This window comes from Acanthopagrus latus, chromosome 4 (assembly GCF_904848185.1).
Source record: "Acanthopagrus latus isolate v.2019 chromosome 4, fAcaLat1.1, whole genome shotgun sequence".
NCBI classification, from domain to species: domain Eukaryota; kingdom Metazoa; phylum Chordata; class Actinopteri; order Spariformes; family Sparidae; genus Acanthopagrus; species Acanthopagrus latus.
In genome coordinates this window covers 25,378,360-25,404,818 of record NC_051042.1, presented here as the reverse complement: position 1 = coordinate 25,404,818, position 26,459 = coordinate 25,378,360, and the positions used below count along the sequence as shown (strand labels likewise).

The 26,459-nt window shown below is 41.4% G+C and overlaps 1 long non-coding RNA gene across 3 annotated transcripts in view; it reads left to right on the top strand.

The window, feature by feature from the left end:
* The first annotated feature begins 9,470 nt into the window (after positions 1–9,470).
* The window catches only part of LOC119017739, a 28,676-nt gene continuing 11,687 nt past the window's right edge, over positions 9,471–26,459 (top strand). The window contains exons 1-2 of one of the 3 annotated variants that reach the window (XR_005074539.1): positions 9,471–9,536; positions 17,011–17,226. This is a non-coding gene — a long non-coding RNA (uncharacterized LOC119017739). Of the gene's footprint in view, positions 9,537–16,005; positions 16,161–16,734; positions 16,871–17,010; positions 17,227–26,459 lie in introns of those variants that run through there. The other 2 variants (XR_005074540.1, XR_005074541.1) reach the window with 2 other exon arrangements.

Genomic DNA, 26,459 nt, shown 5'->3' with positions numbered 1-26,459 from the left:
GTGATCGCGTGTGTGTGTTTTATGGAAGCTATGCATATCACAAAGTGTGTATGTGCAGGTTGATGGATACTAAAAGATAACCATCAGCCTAAGATCCCATAACCACCCAAGATGGGTCTCTCTCTCTCTCTCTCTCTCTCTCTCTCTCTCTCTCTCTCTCTCTCTCTCTCTCTCTGTGTATGTGTGTGTGAAGTTTGTCAGTGACCAAAAAAATGTTATCTATCAAGTTTTTATGGGGGGCAGTAAAAAGGTACAAGGATCATTTACACAGAGACACACACACAAATCTCGACTCAGGTTCCAGTAAGTAGGTTTTGACCTCGCTGTGTGTGCACGTGCACACACACGTACACATAATATGATCTCCCCCTCCCGCTTTCTCTCTGTCTCTGTTTAATTAACTCAGACCAACACTTAGATTAGCGTTCTCTACCAACAGTAACCTTGGGCGATGAAAAATGCTCCCCTGAATGTGCCCTGGCATTGTTTTTTGCGGTTTCACATTAATGCTGCCTCATTTTTTTTATTGTGTGAGTAAATCTGAGGGTCGAAGGATAGATGGTGTTATAGGCTTTACAGATCATAAAGCCTTTTGAGGCAACCTGGACTATACAAATAAAGCTTTTCTAGAATCATATACTTGTGTAGATATATTTGGGATTTGTTTATGTAAAGGGTTGTTGAGCAAATGCTCAACAGGAGCATGAAATGCCAGTTTATATCACTTCTTTATCTCCCTCTCGGGTTGTAAAGCTACGCCCTATCTTAAAGCTCATCCAGCACCGTGGCAACCAGTATTCTGTTGTGGTATTACAGCCAAACCTGAATCAGCTTTTCTGTTTTGGTGAAAGTGTTGCTGTTTGCCCTCCACTTCATCAACAATCACTTTTTTCGTCAATTGTAGTCCGTTTTTTATCATTTTCATGTGAGCTGTGTCAAAAACATCAACAGCTTTTCCAACACAAAACCAACAGATGACTTCAATCAGTGCTGACCTTGTTGGCCGGAACAGATTTAGTGCGTGTCTGTTACCACTGGGTGTCAGTGCGGGGCTGTGATTTTAGCCTGTGCCTACGCTTGAATGATTTCAGAATTGTGTGTGTGTGTGAAGGAAATGCACAAAAGTTCTCTGTTTGTGTGTGGCAAGTAGTTGCACAGTTGTGTATGGGTGCCGGTGTTTGTGCCTGTGTGTGTCTGTGTGTGCGTGTGCATTTGGGATGATGTGTGTGTGTGGAGGGGGCTCAAAAGAATGTCTCTGTCAGGTTGTGGACTCTCATTAAGATGCTCTGCCAGTGCATAATAAGCTGGCCATATGGTCAACATGGCGGTGGTATCTTCCCCCACCTTCAGGTGGTTGAGTTTGAGAACAGCCCAGCAATATTAACACACACTGCAACCAGAGAGCGAGCCAGGAGAGAGAGAGGGAGAGAGAGAGAGAGAGAGAGAGAGAGAGAGAGAGAGAGAGAGAGAGAGAGAGCGAGCAGATTTTATGGGTGTAAATTGCACAAGGAAGATAATCTGCGAGCTAAAACATTCGAAAAAAAAAAATCTCCCCTTGTTCATGAAAGGAGGAGGGCCTGGCTAACACACCACAACCCATGTGAGACAGGAGCTTGGTGCCAGTCATTTCTCAGTCGCAGTGATCCCAGCTCGACAGTCCTGCTCCATGATCTGTAAAATGTTGTTCACATCACAATGGTAATGTCACAGAGGGCATTGTTACCGCTATTCACAGCTGATGCCTCTCAGATCTGCGGAAAGGTCAGCAGAGAGGTTCCCATCACTGGCTCAGATTTTAATTCAATGCCAAACTATAATTAGTAGCCATATGGACTGTGTGTTGAGAATAGCTACCTGCTGTAGACACACGTGGAGAGGCTCTTGTGACTCTCAATATTTATTGGCTGGCCAGAGACTGTAAAATGGCAAGGGAGGAGTAGAGTAGTTAATCACATGTTGAAGTGAAACTCCCAAGGTTGGCTGGGAATGGATGGAGGTTATTATTTTGATGATGAAGATGTTATGTTTGATTAACTTTAAATATGAATTGTAACTGTGAATCAAGTGGTTCTGAGTAATCTTTGCTGCCAATGTCACAGCCCATTCTGCCGCTGTATATAGCTGCAAGCCACTTTCAGCTCATTGTGTCTGCTGTGTATAGTTGAGCCCACATATATAAGACTGTGGGCAAGGCTATAATGCTACTTTAGATAAGTATACAGTATTGAATTCTACATTGAATGGTCTACTTGGAGTCTACATCCGTTTTTATGCCTGTCAAGTTGTATTATTTTGTTATATTATAATAGATCATAGATTATAATTATTAAGGATCTGTTCAACAAAAAAAACCTTCTGTTTTTTTTTTCCTCTATGGGTTATTATAACTTATAGCAATAATCACGTAACCGCACATACCATGCTGCCATGAAGCCAATATTTTGTGAGCTGTATCTAACTGTTGCAGCCCTAGTTTGAAATGTAAAGAATATCTCTTGTACGCTGTCCGCAAGAACTTGATAGATGGACACGCCAGGGCTTGTTGCTGTGAGCTTGTTTTGAACTCTACTTTCTGCCTCCGAGCCGTCGGAAATGAAAGCTGCGGAACTATTGTTGATGTGTACTGGAGAAAAGCTTTTGGCAGTTTCAGCAGTTGCATTTCGGAGGCCAGAGAAGATTGTAATGCTACTGAGCAGGATGAATGTGAAAGGAAATATTGCTGATCACGGACATTAAGGAAAAATAAAGAAACAAATTGAGTTTATGGAAATAATGCACAGCAAGAGCTCCATACAGGCCCGAGGGCAGTGATCTGCTCTGATTGTGCTGAAAGAATATATTTAGGTCAGAATCAATTGAGGTAAGGCTCCGTCCAGTCCAACACACACACACACACACACACACACACGCACGCACGCGCTCACTCATGCTGTTCATTCACTGGCCACCCTTGTTACTAATTTAAAGGGAAGTCTCACAGAACGATTCTTAGAAGCTTGTGCTACTAATTGCAATGTCACATTCGTGTCCCTCTACACGTGGGTTGAACAAAAATAGCTGGAAATGTTTAAATCCAATTTCCTCTGACCTTTCAGTCGATGTACACAGGTGTCACATTTAATGACAGTCTGCCACTGAAAACGGAACAATGTGCAGTTTGATGTCTGGCCAAACAATTGCAGAGCGCCTATATATAGACTTCTATAGGACCGAAGCAGCCTTTGTCAATGGGAGCTAAAAAGGGAAGAGTGCTGTTAGGGTGAGACATCAAATTCATCAAAGTGTTTCAGAGCTGCCCTCTGCAGATGTGGCTGTATGTTTTGTGAGCTGAAAATGTGGATCAGGACGGTCTGCTTTTAAAAAAAAGGAATGCCTTTCATCTGGCATTGGCTTTAGTTGACTTAACATGACACTTGTTACTTGACACGCATACAAATCCCAAAATATAGGAGAGAAATTGGTTGACGAAGTGGCATAATATAATTGGCAGAATCCTAATACTAGATTAGCAATGTAAAATGCGCTGTGAAATCTTCATTACAGAATGCTATTTTCTGTGCGGTTTATTTGATATAGGTTGCAGGCTCGGGAGTAAAAAATTACACGCAACGAGATTACAGCAAATGAGAAGTGATATTTTTACAAGGATCAGCACAAGACCTCCCAACCTGGTCCACGAGACGGGTCTTTGGGTACGCACGTGATGCGCTGAAAATATCATGTATGTATCACAAAACAACAACATTCCTGCAGTGAAAAAAATTTCCATTTCTATCATGTTGAGTTCTGTAGTGACTCAGACCGGCTCAGTCGTGTTTGGTATTGATCCAACTTTGTTCGGTTTTTGTGACTGTTTTGTAAAAGATAGGCTGTTCTCACATTTGGTGTACCCCTGTGTGTAACTTGTTATTGGACAAAATATTGGAAACACATTTGGAAAAACAATGCAACCCAATGAAACAGTGGTGCTGAATGTGAACTCAGCATTGATCCTAGCCTGAAACAGGGCCAACAAAAAACAGATATGATCAAGTTGATAAATGTAGGATGTAATTTAAGGGTCTGATGTATTGCTCAGATGTAGATCGCATTTGGAGTTCTGCTTTTCTGGTCTATGTATGCATAGCGGGTACCTGTGGCTGTGGGGTTTAGGTTTCTCTCTCCTCGCAATACCTTGCGTTATAACGGCATAAATAGAGCTACATCAAATATCACAATCTGTGTGTCTATAGGAGAGGCACAGTGAAGAACAGCTCTCACTCTCTGCAAACGGCAGTAAAACTGGGCGGGTAGATCGAGGGGAGATTGTTGACTAGTTGACTAAAGTCACAAATACTAAAATGGCGCACCAAATATACCTTGGCCGGCATGCCCAAGTATGGTCAATGTATGGGAAATGGATTTCCGTGTTCTTAGGTTGCCAGACAGTATGCTGAAAGTAAATGTACAAATGTTGTCTTGAACTGAAGAACCTTTGGAACCATTGGTCTGAAAAAGCCAGCGCTGTGGTTCTATAATTCACCTTGACCAAAGCCCAAAGTACACATGATTGAATTTCTCCACTCAGTGGCACACTAGACAGTATTTCAGCCTTCTATGATATGATTTCACAGGCAGGAGAGAAAAGAGGTGTCTGATTCTCTGAGGGACCATAAATCATGCGTTAATCACAAAATAGGTTCTTAACCAGAGCAGGACGCTGACCTTTTTATTCTCCAGTCACGGTGGCTGATGGTTCACAAATTAAAGTGCTGTTATCTTTCTCAGTCAGACTGAATTTTTTTTTCAGAAAAGATTATCTGACTGTTTAACAGAGACAAACACAGACAATTTTAGCAACTGTTTTGATAACTCATGGACATGGATTTAAAGGATTCCACAATGGTACAACTTATTTTATGGATTAAATCCATCTGTGTGGTGTAATGAGAGGAAACAGTGGAAACCCCTTCTGGCATGCCTCGCTTCAGGGGCCCCCAACCCTGCAGTTTTCATCATTATCGGTCATAGGGGAAGTGCCTAATGAAAAGGGATCCCAGTTGAAGTTGAATGAAATAAAGGTCAGTACAATTGCATCAGCAAAGCCAGGGGATGTATCGAAATACAGGTAAATTGATATAAAAGAAATGATGGAAACTGCATCCGTCCTCACTGGAAGGATGGATAACATTAGTACTGCATGACACTGAGATTCACTTTGTTCTTTACTGTTGAAACAGATTTAACAATTATGCCCCCCATGGTGTTTCGTAGAACACAACAGTAACTGTGTGTGTGTCAGTATGCAAATGTATCAGTTATGTTGGCCGTTATTATTGTAATCAAGCTGCAGAGCTTCTCTTCTCTTCTCTTCTCTTCTCTTCTCTTCTCTTCTCTTCTCTTCTCTTCTCTCAGCACGAGGCAACTTTTCACTTTACAGTAAACCGTATCGCCTGTGCATTTGGGAACAAGGCATGTGTTTAATTAACCACTGTAAGTCAGCAAACAATTATATGTTATTCAATCATGCACTTTCAGCAGGGAAGTCAGATCTTTCTTCACTGCAAATCAAAATCTTACCAAGTATTTTGACTTAATTTCTATAAAAAAAAAAAATCTCATTATTCATTCATTTATTTATTAGTTTATTTGACAGGAACAATACATGTAGGCACTGTTACATCTAATTAAAATGCAATTGATGCAAAATATATAGGGCTTCTAGCCAGGCTGCCACTTTCCGTGGTTTGGCTTTTAGGAAATAAAACACATGACACATCACTAAGATAGAAATAAGTATGAACAATGGACACTAGAGACATTAACTTACAATAAAACAAACAGACAAGCAGCCACTACAGACAGCAATGTAACAGCTATGACTAAAACCAACAAATAAGAACAATGACTAAAAAGAGTGACTAAGATAAAACAAAAATGCATTTTGATTTGTTTGTTTAAACCATAGTTTTGCCCTAATATTGAAAGCTTTGAGATCAGATAATCTTTTTCTTGCTGATGGTGAGGTATTACAAATTAGTATTATGTCACGCTTCTGGTTTTTGTTGTTATTTCCTGTTTTATTTTGAAACGGTGCCCTCATGTGCCACGTGTCACATTTTAGTTCCTCCCTCTGTGCGATTTTGGATTGGATTGGATTTGGATTTCTGCTATCATTAAATAAAGCTCGCCTTAAGTTAACTGTAAATGTGATTTAAATCTTTTCATATATATAGTTGGGTAGCCTTTTTTGGTAACAAGATCTTACAAGTCAAACACATTTCAGATTATTATTGCTGGTCTTGGTATGTGCCTCAAATTTTAATTTGGAATCCAAGACACACCTAGATATTACACTTATTAAGAAAAACATAGTCACCTGTAATGTAACATACATTTCTTCAGATTTCTTCCTCAACAGCTCCAAACCCAGAACTTCAATCAGCAATGACTGAAGTGACGATGCTTCCAGAGAGGCGCATGAAGCACTTGGTGTATCTCTTGTTAATATACTGTATCACAGGTGTGCGTTTGTCAGGTATTTTACAGCGGCATGAAGGCGTGAACTGTCCAGCGAGAACAGAGGGCGTGAACCGCACCATATTGTAACAAAGGCCCGCCTGCCAATTTCACAGTTGGTGAACTCAACTGATCAAGTCGTGAACAAGTTCTGAACGTGGCCCCGTGTCTTTCTTCTGTCCCCTCCGACAGTCATTTGCAATTCTATCAAATCCCAAAGTGACATATTTCACTTTCTGCTCACCTCGGGACAGAATCACATTAAAATACTGTTGGCGTCCTGCAGGGAGAGAGCGAGAGAGAGATGCTGCAGGTGAGGGTGTGCTCAGGCGGTGTGTGTAACAGCTGTAATGAAGAACAACGAGCCAGATGGCGGCGGCTCCTTTGTTGTGCTTTGTTATCTTGTTCGCTCACCTCTCTGTGTCTTCTCTCTTTCTGTCTTTTGAGTTCGAAATGAGGTTTTCTAGTTTCCGGCATTCATTGAAATTAATTTGTATGTTGCCTTTGAGGACCTTTGATGAATGATATCATTGCACCCGTGATTCACACAAATAGGATATTTATGTTGCTACGCCGTGCTCTCGTCAATCTTGCGTCCATCTTTTGACACGAATGAGCGTAGCAAAGGCCTTGGGTAAATTGATTTCTTACTCAATTCAAGGAGGTGTGCGCATTTTGTCGACACAGAAAAGAAACCTTCCCCCCCCCACAAAGGTTTAATTACTTTTGATGTCAAATTCAGATCAAGTTAGTCACAGCCGGTGTCAGAGGATTTACTTTCTCTGTGAAAAATGAAATTCCATCACGTAATGAAACATTTTCAACAAACCATGTCTATATTAAAATAATAGGAGATGGGTTCGCGCCGGCTGTGGAGGAATGAGTTATTTCACCTTGATGATGAATTGTCAGATAACTCCCACAAAGCCGTAACTCTCGCATTCATAAAGTGTTGTGTAACCATCGCCAAATGTATTCCGATCCCCGCAGAGAGTCGGCGCTCACAGAGGTCAATACATCTGGATTTCAAGTGACATTATACTGAATAATTACCAGAGAGAAGAATTTCCACTTGTCGCTTTTCATTGAACTGTCTGCGAATTGTTTCAGCCCTGACATGTTGCACACAAAGTCTGATGTTGCCCGCTGGCTCTCATTCTCTGTCACTCCACAAACTTTTCATACTTTCTTTGAAGTCATAAAAATACAATGTTTTTTTTTGCCTTTCTCTCTTCATAAGCAAACCTTGTAACTCTGACTTTTGTCACTGCAGCAGTTACCTGCTGAAGTCACGTAAAAGTCTGCCAGGCAGTGACTCTACGATTTATTTATTTAAATGCCTCCTTGCCGGTGATAACCTTCTTCGGGTTGTGTTGTCCGTCTGTCCGTCCCGTTCTTGTCGATGTGATATTTCCGGTGATGCCTTGAAGGAATGTCTTCAAATGCGCCCCCAAATTTCCTCTCGGACTGAAGGATGAACTGATTACATTTTCCGTGGTCAAAGGTTAAGATTGCTGCAACCTCATGTACCACTGGTGATATCTCAGGAGACACCTGGAGGGAACGGAAGACGGAAATGATTCACTGCAGCTCCACATATCAATTGCACTAAACTTTATACTAATGTAATTTAATTTAAAGTGTTCAGCATATAGGTTGTATCGGACAGACATGGATGGAAATTGCAACTTGACAGGTGCGCTAACATAGGACAGCAGTCTTGACGTCTTTCTGTGCTGTTCAGATTATAGTTTTACAGATTTAACTCCTGCCCATGCTGCTGATAATACTTTACGAGCAACAGTCATTTTCAACATTTTGTGTTGCTCTTGTGATTTTATATGAACTGAATGGCGCTGCGCTATAAAGCCAACAGCACATCAACAGATCAGAGCTGCAAGGCTAACTTGTAAAGCCTCCAACCTTTGAGTAGTATTCTTTGAGCTAAGGGCAGACGGCCCAAATCCCAAAATGGCTGTGCTGCTTAAAGTCCATGACTGCAGCATAAGAATATCATATTCAAGGAAGGCATGGGAGAATTAACTATGAGGCAGACTGTGTCAATATTCAGGTGGTATCATGTCAACCCTCACATGGAGCGATCAGAACTGCTGGTACTCAACTGGATTCTGTAATGACAGGAGAGTTTTTGGGTCCAATATAAAAAAATGAATAAGGTAAGGAAATGAGGAGACAGGAATATCAATTCAAAAAATGGTGATGATGTGCCCCCCGTGTCGAGGCTTCGAAGCGTTTGTCAAGTAGTCTGGGAAGATTTTTGTGAAGCGCGTACCGAGGTTTGTGTCGATGACGCATGTGGTGACGCTCGAAGCCTCATGAGCACGTGACTGATTCAGGTTTGCGGTTTTCGTGTGCGATTCGAAATATGAGGGGCAACGAAAACGAGACACTACCAGACACTATATTAATGAGTATTTATTATCTTTATTATTACTGAAGCCCAGTTCAATTCAAAGCCTCACACACCAAAGCCATATTGTCATTATAATCATCCTGCCTGATTTACATTTATTGTCCTCTTGATGGCACTGTAGAGCAAAATGAAGTGCCATGAAGCTTTGGCCCATGACTGAACCAACTGGATGGAAAGCTTCAGTGATTCATGAAGCTTCATCTCGCTCTCATTACTAAGAAATAGGCTTAAATGAAATCTTTTATAAAAAAAAAACAAGGCAAACTTATTAACGAAGCCTATAAAAGAGGTCAACAAAAGATAAGTATACTCAATATATAAAGAACTGAGATGTTAACTGAACAGAACAGACCTGACAAAATGACATTAGGGAGCACATATATAGTGGCTTGGCCAAACCAAATAATACACAAGGGGAAAACAAAATGCCAACTATAACTAAATACAAAGCAAGCTAACTAAACCCAAATCCCCCCCATGGCACAGCAGGAAGTGGTCCAGCCTGACGAGCTTGGCCCAAGAATTAAGAGCAGTCCTCTCCTTTAGCCCCGCCTTTTGTTCCACCAGGAAGAGGCCTGCACCAACCATGGTAACTCAAGACAAAGTAAGAAACGATTAATACAACAGAAAATTATACAGAACCCTACACTGCTTAAATGTGTGCATCCTGAAAATGCAGGGCTTAAAGTGAAAAAAAAACTGTCAAATTGTGTAATGTTAACTGTTTGGTGTGGCTGGCTGTAAGGCAACTCAATGTGCTTTGCAGGGGCACAAAATTATGTTAAAAGAAAATTAAAAATTGGAGGCAAGATACGTTTTAAAAACAAGTAGGAAGACATTAGGAAACAAAACATTTAAATAAGTTAAGAAATAGTGAAATAGGCTTAGATAGAAAAGTTTTCAGGGAGTTTGTTCCAGGTATGTGGTGCATTATAACTGAATGCTGCTTCTGCATGTTTAGTTTGGACTATAGTGACTGAAAGCAGACCTGTACAGGTACACATCTATAGTCAAACACAATACACTAAAACATCTCTGTAAGTTCCTATCTTTATAAAGCTTTGAATGTTACTGAATGTACTGTCAGACAGGTGTAGATTTATCACTATGGCTAATGTTGCTTTTGTCAGTGGTGCATTATTAATGGAAAACTTTATCCTAAAACATGTTCATGTTTTTGTCCACCTCTGTCTATATAAATGAGGGTGATAGCATATTTAAACACCTTTCAATATTTTCTTCATGCTCCGTTTTGATTGTATGTATTGAAAATCCAGCTGAAATACATTTGCCTGATTTGAAGTAATGCGTGTAACCACAGGCCTGTCACCTGGGCAACTAGCCAATGAAGCAATATCAAATACAATGCAATGTCAAAGAGGGCACACACTAATGCAAACATGCGTTGGGAAAATAGGCAGGAGATATGTTCAGACAACCACATTCACACAGTGTAGAGTTTATAGTTCAGCCACTGTATCTGCATATGCTTAGACTCATGCAGTGAACATGCAAAGAACGAGGTCCCTGGGCCCTCTTGCAGTGAGGTGCCTGATATAACCGTCGAGCCGCTGTGCTGCCCGGCAGCGATATTGGATTTAAAAAAATCCAATTTTTTTTTTTTAAATTCCACTCAGGGTTCTCTTTGTTTTAGAAAACCAAACGTATTCAGCAGAGAATTAACAAAAGGAGGGAATGGAGAAATGGATGGTTGGATGACAGAAGACTGATGTGTGAATTGTAAATCCAGACGGGGAGTTGGACGGAAGCAGGGAGGGATGAAAAACAGAGTGAGGAAGGTACGGAGATAGACTGGCAGATGAGGAGGAGGAGGAGGAGGAGCGATAATGAGAGAGAGAGAGAGAGGAGTTGTGCCAGCAAACACAGGGAAAAAAAATCAAATGGGCAAAATTAAAAAAGGAAGCAAGAATTGAAAGGATGGAGGAATTAAGGGGCAGGTGATAAGAAATGGACAAGAGGACTAATTGAAAGCAAGTGAGGGAGAAAAGTATGGACCCTGGTTAGTGGGAGAGGTGTTTGAGAGACAAAGAGAGTGTGCGAGAGGGAGATTCGGTAGCAAAACAAATTAAGAGTGGAGGGTGAAAAAGGGATGGGAGGCTGAGAGACTGACAGAATGAAAGAGTGAAATCAGATGGAAAGGCCTCTCTTGTTCATCGAGGCTGAAAGTTGAATCACAGTTTACAAGCTCCTGGCTTCAGACAACTGTTTGTTTTGTGTGTGTGTGTGTATGTGAGCGTGTGTGTTTCATTAGGCAGTGATACAGGAACAGAGGCATCACGCTATATGTTTGTCTAGTTCCATCTTGTTCTTCATCTGAGTGCATCCAAATCCACGTATTTCTTACCCTAAATTTTCAGAAAAAGAAACAAGTCTGTTTGGACAGAACATTTGCAAAGACATCGAGTCAACACCAAACGTCCTGTTTAGTATAAGCGGCATCATAGAACATATCCGTGCTGCTACAGTTTTGTGTTCTGTTGCGGCTTTAATTATTCGAGGACCTCCGTGTATCACATAATTCATTTCTGACCACTTGCAGTCACCTGATACGGCGCTTGAATTTCGCAAATTATCTAATCTGTCATAATGATTCTCACAGAAAAAAGCACAATGAGGTGTCGGGGAATGATGTATAGGATAGGGCACGGGTCCACCATACAAAAGGCTGGCTCTCCAGCCAGACACAGCAACCACACAATAGGGGTTTGTAGGTGACGCTGAGACGGGAGACCATGCACCCTGCGAAGGCCCAGATGTCCACTCCTGAATATTGTTTCATGAGCACAGCAAAGCATCAGTGAGGTGAAATATATGACAACTGGTTTCAGAGTTTTAATCCAGTTTAGTTAAGCAAAGAGAGTTAATAAAGAAACCAGATGGGAACCAGATTCAGATGTTTAGCACTGTACGTTTATAACATTAAAGCTCCTATTCTTAGAAAAGGGCAGCTGTAGCTCAGGGTTAGAGCCTGTTATCGGAAGGTCGCTGGTCCCCCTGGTCTGCATGTCAAAGTGTCCTTGGGCAAGATACTGAATCCAAGACTGCTCCTGATGTGCTGGTCAGCACCTTGCATGGCAGCCACTGCCATCAGTGTATGAATATATGTATGAATTACTGTGAGTCGCTTTGGACAAAATCGTCTGCTAAATGTAGAATGTGCAGCAAACATTATATAGACTTTGACAATCTGGGCTTTACAATTGCATCTAAATACACACAAATATGGATAAAACTGCATTTTGATAATAACAAACTGCTTCATAACCAAAATCAAAATGAAGAATCTTGTCATGAGCGATGTGTGAGCCGATTATATAGGAAACAGAAAAAGAATATAAATAATCACATTTGATTAAACATTTAGTATTCGACAACTCATGGCGAGCAGGTGCTCTTCAACAGACTTCATTCCTCTCCTTTCTTTTCACTCTTGCTCTCCCCTGGATAAGCAGTCAGCATAAAGATGAATGATGTGATGAAGACACTGTGAATGATGAAGATGACTCGATGATGACAGAGGGATGAAACATAGCTCGGGGGAAAGTTCGGTCAAGGTCCTTCGTGATATTTTTGGGAGGCAACGGCACAGGTGCAAAGTGCAGTCGACCGCGGGGATCACACAGGGCGAGGTGTCCATGTCTGGTATTTCTGAGGCCAGAGGCACGTGGTCCACCTGCGATGCAGTCGGGAACCAAGTGGGGTTTTGCGTAATGACTTGTCTGTGGGTCTTACTTTGGGGGCTGGCATTAATCCATCTCCTCTCACCTCTTTTAAAAGCCATGTAGCCAAGTGTTTTCGGTTATTTATTTAGTTGTGTGATCAGGTTGAAGAGGCGACTGTAAAGTGGATAAATCATACATAAAAATGGACTTCTGTGATTTTTGTGAGGTGATTTTGAGCAGGTGCTTTTGCCACGACTAAATAAAACAGCACAGACCACAGCAGTGCAGGCCGGGAGCACAATCTGCTGGTCCAACTGAGACAAAAATTACAGCACGCACCCTTCATTCAGATACAGACACAACTGTGCTCCCCTACGTCTTTGGCAATGTGAATTCTAGCTAGACTGAAGGCCTTACTTGGAACATGGTGAAGTTTGCACCAGTCCAGGAGCAGATTAGGGGACAAAATTATGAAGAAAGTGACATTGTTCTTTCAAGATGTGTGTCCTATCTGTGGTGCAAAAAAAGAAACTGGTTCCTAACAAAATATAAGGCTAAAGTGATCGTAGGTTGTTGTGGTGCAATTTTAGTTTTTATTTGAGAGTTTTAAGCATATTTTCCACCTTCAGCATGTTTCCCTGTGAGATTCTGATTGGTGTTCAGGGAGAAAACAGCTCTGTGTTAAAACAACGACAGAGGTTTTACTTCGGAAGGTCTTTTGTTGCATTTACTGGTAAGACAACACGTGATCCGGGAAGTGCGTTGAGTTAAAAAAAAAAAATCATAAGCACTCTGCAGTGGTTTATCATACCGTCAGACAGGATTTTACAACCCTACAAAGTTATCATTGCACGCAAATAAACATTCATTGCACCGCTTGCTTGGAGAACAGTGTTATACAGACCTCACATTACAAGGTAGTCGTCCAGGAATGTACACTTGCTTGTGTTTTATTGGCTACCGTAGAGTGTTGTCAGATAATGCTGCATTGTGTTGCAGAAAAAGTAAAGCAAACTTTTTTTTTTCTGGACAACCCATTGTTCTGGAGCCCTCTGTGTTGGTCAGAGCAGTCCCGTTGAAATGAAAGTGGAGGCTGCTTTTTTTCACGCATTGCTACTGTATGTCTAAAGAACAGCTTTAAGGTGTCGCCAGAACTGCTCATTGGATGATCTTTGACTCAGATATCTTTTGGCATTTTTCCTGTAAAGTACCGCTGTGTTTTGCCCTTCCTTAACTTTAGTTTTTGGTTGTTGTTTTTTTTTTTTTTCAAATGCTGCCGTGAAGCTCCGTAATGACCTGCTTCCCTTCAGCAGTAAAAATCGGTCCACAGCTTATAAACAAACAGTGTAGTCAACAACCCTGACATCTTCATCCATGCTGTTCCTCTGAGTCATCAAGCCAGCCTCCAGTTTTCCAGCATGCACCGATACACTTCATACTGTATGTTTGACACTGTGAAGGGACCAGACAAACCAGACAGAAAGAAAATAGAAGTGAGAGGTCATAACAAGGGGAAATGGAGCCGAGGATGTGATGAGAGTGTGTGTGTGTGTGTCAGTTTCAGCATTATAAATGTCAGATTCATTCCCTCTCAGTTTAGAATTTTGTGCTGTGAGCATGGCAGCTGATGCAACTCTTTTTCCAACTGGTGTGGTTGTGAACAATCTACAAAAACACATGGCAAAATATTTTCTTCATGTCACTCAGCGGAGGTGTGAATCTTCACTGGCCTCACAATTTGATTATGATGCATCTCAGTGTATGCCATCCTCAGTGATCTATATGCTTGCACTTGGCCACTTTTTCATCATTTCAATTCCGTTATTATTCAGAAATAATTCCAGTAAGCAGACTACAGCAGTCTACAAAATAAAGACTGCATCTTTTCGATACATAAACATTACAAACTTTTTAGTATATATGGTATATATATTGTAGAATAATATTGTTTACACATGGCAGCTTTAAGATAAGGCATCTATTGACTGCTGCAGAGTTGGAGGGCAAAGTTGACTGCTCCTCCTCCTCATTATTTATGGCTGCAGACGTTAGCTTCAGGTGAAAATGGCTAATGTGAGTAGTAATCGTTGCGAGGCAGAAGTCAAAAACATACTCGGCGAGGTTTTTTTTTGTTTTGTTTTTATATTACTCATAGATGATCTCTACCTCCCTCCCACATAACTTAACACTGGAGCAGTGTAGTGATGTCATTTTATTGTCCAGGCCATTATGAGAAAGAGTTGCAGTGTCGAGTTCATAAGGTGTGTGTAGTATCTGTGTGCTTCCTACACATCCTGGGCTCTAAGACAATAGTGAATAGGAGGAAGACAGGATGAGATGGGACCAGATGCTCTCCTTAGACAACTGCGGGAATGTGACAGTGTGAGGGTCCCCACAACCAGGAGCCCTGATCAGCCCTGAAGTGGGCATCAGAGATAAGCTACAGGAAGGAGCCCACACCAGAGGTTAAGAGCTGACTCAAGGTATACATTGTCATTTAAGTGTAGAGAGACCATCCTGTCCACTTTAGCTGACATCAGCAAAGTTAAGTAACGCACACAGGAGTTATTTCATAGAGGATGTGAGGCAGACCCATCCTTCTCTTCTTTCCCATTGGATAGATGTACCTTGAACCCACCAAAGTGACCAATTGGGACAAGTAGGCGGTTATGGAGAACAGACTTTAAAAAAGGCCCCCACACCAGAGAAAGGGGGGTGGCATTTGGTAGAATTCCTAAGATCGAAGGCGTAGGAGTTCTGATAGGGCAAGAGGGCAAAAACGTTTGGCATTACTTTGCCCTAGATTGGAGAATATCAGAGGTGTGGCCACACTCTGTTCGGATGCTAGGCTCAAGTCTGTTTTAATAAAGATTGCTCTATCATTCCACCCAGCCTTGCCTCCGCAGAATTTTTTATCAACATACTACACGCCGACACCTTTGAGGAAAACAGCCCAGAAACTACATGTGCTTCCAAAATAATGTGTCCATACAGGGTTAATGAATATAAATAGGGCCCCCTGTGAATATATCCCCCGTGAATATATATATATATATGAATGTACACTGCACATCAGTGACGTCTGGACTCGTTTTGTAAGTTAAAGCTGCAATTTTTTTGTTTGCTAAAATTGTCATCATCTGATAGTAAAATAAGATACAGGTCAGCTGTGTAAAAATCCACTGTCTGTGGCTCCACCCAGTGGCTGTAATTTGATTTGCAAGAATCCACCGCTATTGGCTCAGTACAGCCAATCAGAGCCAAGGTGAGTGTCTGAGAAGTGTCAGTCACTCTCCTACATCAGCTTCCCTCCCTCACTCAGCGGGTACTGGGCAGTGCCCCTCCCCCGCACAGGCGCAGTGCCTGCTCTTACCTGGTCAGATACTTTCAAGCCCAAACTGTAAACAATGGCGGAGAACAGACGACAACAGAGCAGAAAAATGCCCCACCATTGCCAACTTCAAAGAGAAGAAGTAAAAAGACTGACATAGAAAAGCAGTGTAAAAACAAAGAACAAGGATAAATATCGGAGCTTCATTTCAGAGGTGAGGGAGCTGCAGGATTTGTAAGGACTGGAGTGAAGCAGAGTTAGCAGCTTTTCTGCTGGATAAGTAAGGACTCCTGTTTGAGATATGTTTCATTCATACAGTAAAACTCGCAATAGCACATATGGCCGATGGTACAATGTTGCAGTCGAGCTACGTAGCTTGTTGCTAAATCTAGCTTGCTAGCTTGTATGCTAACTCCAGTGCTGAGCTTTGTCTTTATGGCTACTGGTTAGCAAAAGTGTCTTTCAAGTGACCGGGCAGTTATAACATTAGTTTGTGTTCAGTACCCTCTGAATTGGTTAATTAATTGGTTTAGAGAAATAACATTACTCATGCTTCATAAAGGCAGTGTGGCGTTGCACTGAGTAATGATTAGCTGGTAACTCCGTGTACCACAATATGAGGAATATTGTTTGTTACTCGGGATATCTACAGTGATTTGTATGAGGCACTCTTCACTGTAATTTAGTTGTATTGGTCAGAAATAGAACAATCAGGGCTTATGTTGTTGTTATTTTGAGTGTGCCATCTTGGTTATGTGGCATCCTCTGTTACCGTGGTTACAAGCCTACTCAAAGGCAGGCAAGAAGGAGGGACCAGGGAGCTGTGCTCACTCAGATTTTCTGACTAAATCCAAAACTCCAGACTGAAGCTTTAAGTTGTACTTCCACCTCAAAAGTGACAATGTGGATGGGACGTAATATAACGTATACCGACCAAGTTTGATTGAATTTAATATAAATAACATAATAAGAAATATTGATCAAAATGATGTGTGTGTGTGAGAGAGAGAGAGAGAGAGAGAGACAGACGAGACAATTTCCTGATAAAGTTTTGGGTTTGATAGGTGTTCGTCTGGGAAACGCTCGCCCCGTGGCCTCAGCTGTGGAGAATATGTGGTGCACTGAGGTGGATGCCTTCTGGGACCATGGTGGAGAATCTCACCCCGAGACCAGAAAATAACATGTCTGACACAGCACCTGGGCTTTGAAGCAAGTTGTCGGAATCCCTTTGTACCAAGTGAACTTCAGGAAGGAGCACAACCCTCTGCAGGCCGACAGATGTGAGTGTGCTTAGGCAGAAGTAAGCTACTATTCTGTTGAGTTCTTTTGATTTTCTGATTGTCTATATACAAATTGTGTAATCTAAATAAATCATGGTAGAGCAAGGTTATAAATAGATATTGATCCTGGTTGTTCAGCAGGTTTCTACATTAAGATATACTTAGTATTGTGTAGATAGACATTTGAATGTGAATAAGTGATGGTTAAACAAAGTATAGTAATGGATCCAGGAGGACGTTGGACTAATTTCCTGTGCTAAATTGTGAATGCAATGCAAGTGTCATGTGGTGACCTCAGGTAGCTCTCTCTGAGACTCCATCAGTGCCAATGCATATGCCAGGCGAAGGAAAAAAAGTTTCGATCACATTCAGCGAGATTATAGTTGACTGGTGCACTGAGTCACATAATCACTGCTAACCATATGACGGCTTCTCCTTGATAGGGCGTAATGGCATATTTGCAGAACCCTGAGGTAGTGAACTGCATAATACATCATCGGTCTGAGGAACCTCTCAGCTGCCGTTATGGTCGGGTTAGCTGGGCTGCTAAGAAAAGACTGTAGAGAAAGTGAATTATGCATTTGAGAAGTTGTACATATGAATGAACCCAGACACAGAGATGGTTGTACATTTGTGAAAAAAACAAAAAACAAATCGGCACAAGTGCCTCTCAGCACGTTCTGTCTTACATCCGAGCCCGATGGAACCAAAATAAACTAAGCATAAACGAGCACAGATTGGAAGACTAAAAAAGTATCCTTTCCCGCTTCACCTCCATCACATCTGGATTTCCATTATGCGTGAGAGCTGCAGTCCAGTGTAGGTGGTTAATAATCGCTGGCCTCCCCAGCTTCAGGTCTTTGAACTCCCACTCCTTTGTGGCAGTGACCACAGCCTCCTGGAGACCTCTTTCAGTGCAGAATCAAAATGTTAATGGAGGAACATGTGAACAACAGCTAACCTTGACAAGACATCGAGATATATAATTTTACAAATATGTCAGCGATGTCAAAGAAATGGATTGTTTCTTCTGGATACAACACGTACCTGCACCCACTTGGCAACCTAAAGTGCGGGACACAACAGCTTCGCTATGATAAGAAAATTTACCTTACCTGGTCAGAGCTGACACCTGAAGAAACACTGCACTGTTGTTGTTTTTGCACTGACTTCATCAAAGGTGTCGGTGTGTAGTATGGTGATACAAGAATTTTGCAGAGGCAAGGCTGGGTGGAATGATAGAGCAGTCTTTATTGAAACAGATCTCAAGCCTGCGTCCTAACCAGTGCGGCTACACCCTGGTGTTCCCTAAATTCTGACAAAGTTCTGCCTACAGCTTTGCCCTCTGCTCTACCAGAAATCCTCTTGAACCTGCGATTTCGGAAATCTACAAGTTACCACCTCCCATTCTCTGCCTGTGCGGGCCTTTTTAGAGTCCCTTTGCCCGCACCTACCTACTTCTTCTAATTGGTCACTTTGGTGGAGTGAGGGACCAGCTATCCAATAAGCGAACGAGGAGTTGATCTGTCTCCACTCCATCTGGAATAGCTCATCTTCCATAAATCACCTAACTCTGTTGATGTCACTCCTTACCCCCTAAAGTTGACCGGATCATCTCTATGTCCCTCAATGGGAATGCATATGCTCGAACATCTCCAAACATCTGGTGTGAGGACCAAACACAGTTAACCTTTACCGCACACACAGAGCTAATTAATGACTCCAGGGGCCCCTGGACATATAAACCCCACACTGGCCACATTTCTCAATTCACTGTAAGGAAAAACAACTTGTCACTGTTAAATCATAGCTCAGAATGTATTGGCTGCACAGACGCTTCAGAGACTCTACCCAACACCAGGTGCTGAGCTCAGTAAATAAAAAAGAAAACAGAAAAAGTGTAGTCATAGTACTGTGTTAAACCAGACAAATTCACAACTTATTTATGTGTCCAATAACGTTACCTTACCTTGGCAAGTCAGAGATCAGAGAGTTGTTTCCATATTTGGCACAGTGTTGTTTCTCCAGAAACGATTAGCCCACCTCCGTCTCCATCAGTTCTCTAATGATGCCTGCCTGCTCATTTTGGCAGGCCTGCACAGTGGCAGGGTTTGATACAGGTAAAGACGGCTGAAGCCCAAACAGCTTCAGTAGCCTTATGGTCTTGGTAGCTATGCAACCAAAAATGCGAACAGCCCCACTCCGTATGAGGTTACAGCCAGGCTTGTTTCTGTGCTGCATTCCCTGTCAATCATGCTCATACCCACATGTTGCACAGACCTAAGAGACATATATAAAAAGCAGTCACATTACAGTGATTACAGAAAAAAAAAAATATTTATGAAATTTTATTTCTCTGTCAGTAGAATTCACAAATATCCTCTGACGCTATTTCTATGCAGGTTCCATCCTGCTGCTCCATGTTTCCTTCTGTTTCCCCACAATAGGCAAGGCAAATGGCAAACAAGGACATCAACCAACTATCACACACACTGAGCAGCACACAGCAGCACTGAAGCAACACTTGCTATTTCTGACTCAATGACACAATTAAGTGATAAACGTAATCTAAAATTAGAAGGAGTCTCACTTGAGGTCAGGATGAGACTCCTGCAGTGGCCCCTTTGACGGCTCCTTGTCAGATGACTCACTCATCATTTCCTCCTCTGGGCTTTGTGACATATCACCAGGTTGGTCCATGAGAACAACAAAGGGTGATTCATCATCGCTCTGCGCAGGACTGCACTTTTTGCACATTTCACATACATCATCAGTACAAATCAACTGAGAAAATAAGAACAGTCACCTGGCTCTATACTCGGATGTTTTACACCACCTCTCCAATTGTCACCGTTCTCTCTGATTCGCACTCAGGATATACTCAGGGATAGAATAAAATAAGTAAGGGATGATGTATAGAACGGCAGTCATTATCGGGAAAATAAGTCCCGACAGAATGAACCGACCTACATTATCCTGCTTATTACAAGGCTACTTGCCAAAATGAAAAAAAACTTAACACAGTGTGTCTTTTTACAATTTATTTGTTCCCGTTCATAGTGTTTTTCAGCAGAGAAATATATTTTGCCAAACCGATGCCGTTTTGCTTCTCCCTCTTTGCTACTTTCCTCTCTTGTTCTTTTCTTGACCGGTGACGACAACTCAGCCTTTTGCCAAGACTCGAAATCACTGTATTTTCAAAAAATATTAAAGTTAATTTGAAACTCATCCATACCAGTGGCCAAGGAGTACCTTTTTTCCGATATGAAGTAGGCTACAGATCAGCTGACATTGCTTAGCAACCGAATATGCTGGGGTGATAAGTGACCAGACTACTTGTGGAGCAAAGATTCAAGAGCGCGGAGTGCTACAAAATACGTGAATCAGAGGCAAAAAGGCCACTTTCCTTGACGACGGTCAAATATGCTTAGCAGCAGTCCATTATACAAAAATAATTCACCGCCAAACGTTGGGGATGCCCATTCAAGTGAATGAAGCATTCTACAGCATTAAGAAGAGCCGTGTAATAAATATAGATAATTGTACCTTTAGTTTGCTAACTGTCTTTCACAATGTAATTCAACCTGTGTGCTGTCCACTTACAATAATGTGTAATGTGATTTCGGTTACAAAAAGACATGATCTGATTACACGTTATAAATGTATTAAGGCAGTAAGCAACACCATGGAAGTCGGGGTGTGTGTGTGTGTGTGTGTGCGTGCTTGTACTTGTGTGTGTGTGTCTGTGTCTGTGAGAGAGAGAGAGAGGAAGGGCGAGAGAATGAGACAGGCAGAGGACAACAGACTTACAAACTGAGACACTGACAGACAGAGAGAGAGAGAGAGAGAGAGAGAGAGAGAGAGAGAGAGGGAGATGTACACAGAGACAGTGGGAGAGAGAGTGAGACAGTTTTTGTACTTGTGGAAGAGAACTTGATTAATTTCATTGGACCTGACCCCCCCCAAACAAATCCAATATAACTGTCTGCTAGCTACTTATACAGCAATCCCAATAGCGCGCATGTTTGTGTCTTTTTGTGTGAGTGTGGGTGTGTGTCTGTGTGTGTGCACCTCTATTTTTATGCTTACTATGTCTTTGCATGTGCCCGTCCGTGTACGCCCGTGTGTGTGTGTGTGTGCTTTTGTTTGTCTGCTTGACAGTGTTTGTCTATTCGGTTAGTAGCCGATAGGTCAAAGCTTGGGTCAAGGTGACTTAGTGAATCAAAACAAGCTAATTAGCTGCTAACCGAATTGGCTTGTCTAACAGCGCAGGTAAGAAAAAAAAAAAAGAAAAGAAAAAAGAAAAGGAAAAAAGAAGGCAACATTCACTCCTCCCTGCACCTCCCTCCTCTCGCTCCTTAATGAAATATGTGTCTCCTCTCTCTCCTTTCTCCTCCTTATCATAATCAGTCTCATCTGGGCATAGACTCAGAGTTTAACCTCCTCAAAGTCAATTTACCTTCCTACTTTCCTCTCTCCACTCCTCTCCTCTCCTCTCTCTCTGTTGTGTCTCTCTCTCTCTCTCCCCTGTCCTCAGCCTACCCCCGTTTTTCTCTGTCTCGCTTTTGCTTTCCTGTCTTCTTTGTCTCCACTGCAACTTCCACTGCCCTCTGTCTCACTCGACGGGGGAGCTGCTCTCCTCCTGGGGGCTCAAGTGGAGGTGATACGATGCTAAATCTGCACCGCTTGCCCCCCTGTGGTCCCCGCTCGTGTTGAGATTTATTAATCAAACATTGTGTGAACAGTCTCAAAAGCAGTTGCTTTTGCACCCTTGAGACAGTTCACCGGCTTATTCTCAAAACTCAATCTGCAGATGAAGATTGCCCGATACAAGTGAAAGATCCAGAATCGCTATTGAGATTGTTCTGTTATGTCTTCCCAAGGTCAGAAATGAACTTTTCTTGACGTTAAACATAGCTTACAAGACCTCAAGTGTGATCTTTCACAAACAATATTGAACTTCATTTACTATATTTGAGTTTGAATTAGTTTTATATAGAGCTGCAATGTCAATTTTTGTGTAACAATTGATGGATCCAGTTGAATATCTTTGAGGTTTTTGACTGTTGGTTGGACAAAAACAATACATTTGACAGTACCATTGGCTCTGAGATTTTTTTTGTTTATAAAGTAAAAAATTTCTTGATTAAATTGCCAATAAACTAAATTTTTGCTTTTACACTAAGCAACAGTTAGCAATTACTCTTGTGTTATGCTGCCCCCTATCTGTTTGCTGTATGAATTCAATTCTTACACATTGCACTTTTAAGAGAGGCTCCAATACTCAAGCTTAGTATAGTCAGGCAACTAATATATCTAATCGGCAATATGATTGGTAATTGAAATTGAAATTCTTTTCTTAAAGCAAAAATGCCAACATTTCTGAAGTTCCTCTTTCTCAAATGTTAATATTTGGAGCTTTCTTGGACTTTTATGATAGTAAATGTTACACTTTGTGAAAAGGCGAGGACCCAAACGCAGAAATGCATGGGATGAAGGCAGGATGTGGAAACAAAAAGCCAGCTTTATTGACTAAAGCTGAAATAATCCCCCAAAAACAAAAGAAATGCAAAAGCAAGAGCAAAGAACAATAAATTCAAACCAATGATCACGATAGCTGAGCAGAAACATAAAGCCAGGAACAAAATCAAGAAAACGTACTACAGTGAGACGCTTGAAGACACTGGAAATAATACAGGATGCTAACACAGGAGAACACAGGACAAACTGACCAAGATATCAGGGAGAACACAGATGAGGGAGATAAATAGAAAATAACAAGCAGCATGGAAGAGGCTGATGGGCTGGAAAAGCTGGAGGGAGGGAAAGGCTAAAGCGGAAGAAGAAAGCAGACTGGTGAGGGCGGCAAGAAAATGGGAGGGAAAGTCACAGAACGGGAGGAAATGAAAATCCACACAAGCGGGCAAGATTTCAAAGTAAAACAGGAAAACACAAGCACAAAACCAGAATCATGACAGTAAACTGAGCTTCTTTAAAATGTCAGCTTGGAATTTTTACAAATAAGAACATACTTGTCAGATAAGTCAACACTGTTAACCGTTGGATTTAGCACAGTAGATTTCAGCCGTGAAATTGAGCAAAGTTTAAATGTTTAAAACAAAATAGCGCAATGGTCCAAGCAAAGAAGTGTACATCGACTGAAAGTAAAGACAAAAAAAAGAACAGAGCAGAGCCTGGTAAGAGAGCCAGATTAAAATCAATGATTGAACCGACTACAAAACAGACATTAAATATGATACAAAAGACCTGGGAGCACTGGAGGAGCATTGATCTGATCAACAAGGGAGTGACAGAAAACTGATGAATCCAAGTAGGACCAGTACAGTTTTTAATTTTTTTTTCTTTTTCTGTCTGAAATTACAGTCATCTGTTTCATTTGGTATTTTAAAATCAAAACCACAGCTGGCATTTAAATGTGGCATTTCGAAATGAGCCTTTTTATGAAAATTTGCATCATGAATATGAATCTCTAACCAACATGCACGTCTTGTTTTTCTTTTCATTATACAAAAAAAAATACTTTTAAACCAGATCATGTAATTTACTACAGCTTCCTTATCTGAGAGCATAAGATAGGGGTTGAATTCTATGTTTGAACATTTTTAATTAAGGAAACTTACGTAAGTATGAGTTGTGCAACCCTCATTGTCTTAATAAGTACGCGCAGCCTTTCGCCAGTCTCTCAACACGTATGCCTTTTACCACCAGGGAGGGAAATGAAGGAAACTCAGAGGGAGAGAGGGGGGAGGGAAGTGAGAGAGGTAGTGTGTCTGCAAAGATTAATTTACAGCGTCTGATTTCATTGTTTGAGCTTCATCTAAGTTATGGAGCCACGGCATCCAATCACGACTCGGTCAACATTCAGAGGATGGCTCTTTATTATCTTAGATTATATGTATTATTTTATTATTTATTATTTATTTTGAAATTTGATGTACTCATGTGAGATCGCTGGGGGATACAGAGGAAGAAGGAAGGACGGAGTGTGAGAGAGAAAAGGAAGAGAACGACAGAGCGAGCGAGAGAAACAGAGAGAGACAGCTGTGCCAATATGAGAACGGTTTATTTCTAAGTTCAGTGAGCATTAGATGCTGAGCCTGTAAATATACGTGATGTGCTATTTCACTTTTCATTAACTTACCAGCTGCACTCTGTAAACTGTTTTTTGGAGTCGTATAGGTAAAAGCTCCTGGAGCCATTATTGAACCTCAGGAAGGTGCCCAGGTGACACAACAAAGACAATTATGAATCATTATCACAAACTTTGAAACACAAATTAAGTATTGTGGTCAAAAGAACACTGATATTGGACTATCGTGCAAAACCTAGAAGTTCAGTTAATCAACATCTTTCTCTTACTGTATAAAGACAATGATGATAGAAGTTATAACAAATAAACTACTGTTATAGGTGCCATGTGGGGTTTTCTTGTAAACAATGAAAGTTTATATTTAGCATTTCTCATCAGAACCAACACATTTCGCAAAGCCTTCATTCATTCATTCACTCATTCATTCATGTTTACCTGCAGACACCCTTCTTTTGCCCTGCCTCTGCTTCCACTGCCTCCTGTACATCAGTGGAATAGTGTGAAACCATTGGGAGGAAGATGCATACGAACGAGACACAAACAAAATGGGGACCCTCTCCTAAAATCACTGCTCCACAGTGCTATTTGCAGTCAAAGACATGACAGGCTAACCCTAAGTTATGTTTGGGGGGGGTTGGCTATCTAAAAGACATGCTCGAGGCCGAGGCCTGTAAGATGACAACACTCCTCTCTCCTTTGTGAAAGTGAGACAGAGTACGAACTGAACACACAATTTAAAGGTTAGCTAACTGGTTTGAAACAAAGATGAAAAGAAAAGTCCTTGGCCTCAAACTGAAAGACCACCTGGAGTAGAAATCTTGATAAGTAGGGCATTAAACTTCATTCACCATCCACAAATAGTGCACTTCTCTTATTTTTCATGGACAAAGTGTTAAAATCTGTTTTAACATCTGCTTGGAGATGCCTTCTGGATAAGCCCAGTCGCATACAAACTCTCAGCCCTCCCCGCTCTCCCCCGACATCTGAGCTAGACATCATGTGTTTACTGTCTTTAGACTGCAGAAAACAGTAACTCATCTTCGTTAATTCATTAGATATTTTGGGGAAGCAATATGAATGAATAATATGTGGGATATTAACCAGCATTCATTAGTGGACACCAAATGCAGACCTCTGTAGGCCGTGAAGACAGACACACGAGTCATGTTTAGGCACATGCTTGACTCTGACCTGCTTTTGAACAAATGGTTTAATTTAGAAGGCTGTCATACTTCATGCGCGCGAGCCATTAGTCCAACCCAGCAGGGACCTTAACAAGCCATTTCTAAATGTTTGATGATTAGCTGAGGGCACATGAAAGATACACAGAGAAAAACTACAGACCTAATTTTTAGAAATTCTTTTTCAGGAAATGGGGGCAGCACATCAAAAACTGTATGAAAGGACGATTCAGTGAGAATTTGACTTTTTTTTGTTTCGTTTTTTAGACTGTTTTGGGACCCGTGCAGACTTCATGTCAACTACCTGCGTGTTCGCTTGCTCTGTTCATGTGCCACCAACCGAACACACACACAGACACACACTCCTTCATCCTTCCTGATAATTTCTTCACATCCAGCTCAATTCCAACCTGTAAAAGGTCAATAAACACTCTCACTAAGGCTTCAGAGAACTGCTATTTTCCATGAAAACATGCTTCTTATCTTGCCACTGAAAACCACTTTATGACCTTCTGCATCATTACACTGGTGACTTTTGCCCATTGAAGGTCCGTTTCATATGAGGCAGTAAATTGCTTTCTAATAAATTGAAAAAAATCAGATAGGGACATGATTGTGGTGGGCTCCACAAGAGGTTAAGGAGGGTTAGTTGGCCATGTCTAGAATTGATCACTATAATAGTGTATTGACCCATGTTAGATTATACTTTCTAATCTGCTAAATGACTGTTTTCAGTTCCTTTCTGAGGGTGTCATCATCCGGCCTCATCAGTCGTGTTTTAGCCAGGGGTGGCAGGAACAATGAGATAATCATTGCTTTGTAAAAACAATCAAGCTGAATATTGTTTAAGCATCAGCATGACAACCTGAAAAGCAATTTAATCCTTTGTATTGGATTGTACTTGTGTTTATTTTGGTTAACAGTCATTTCATCCAAAATAG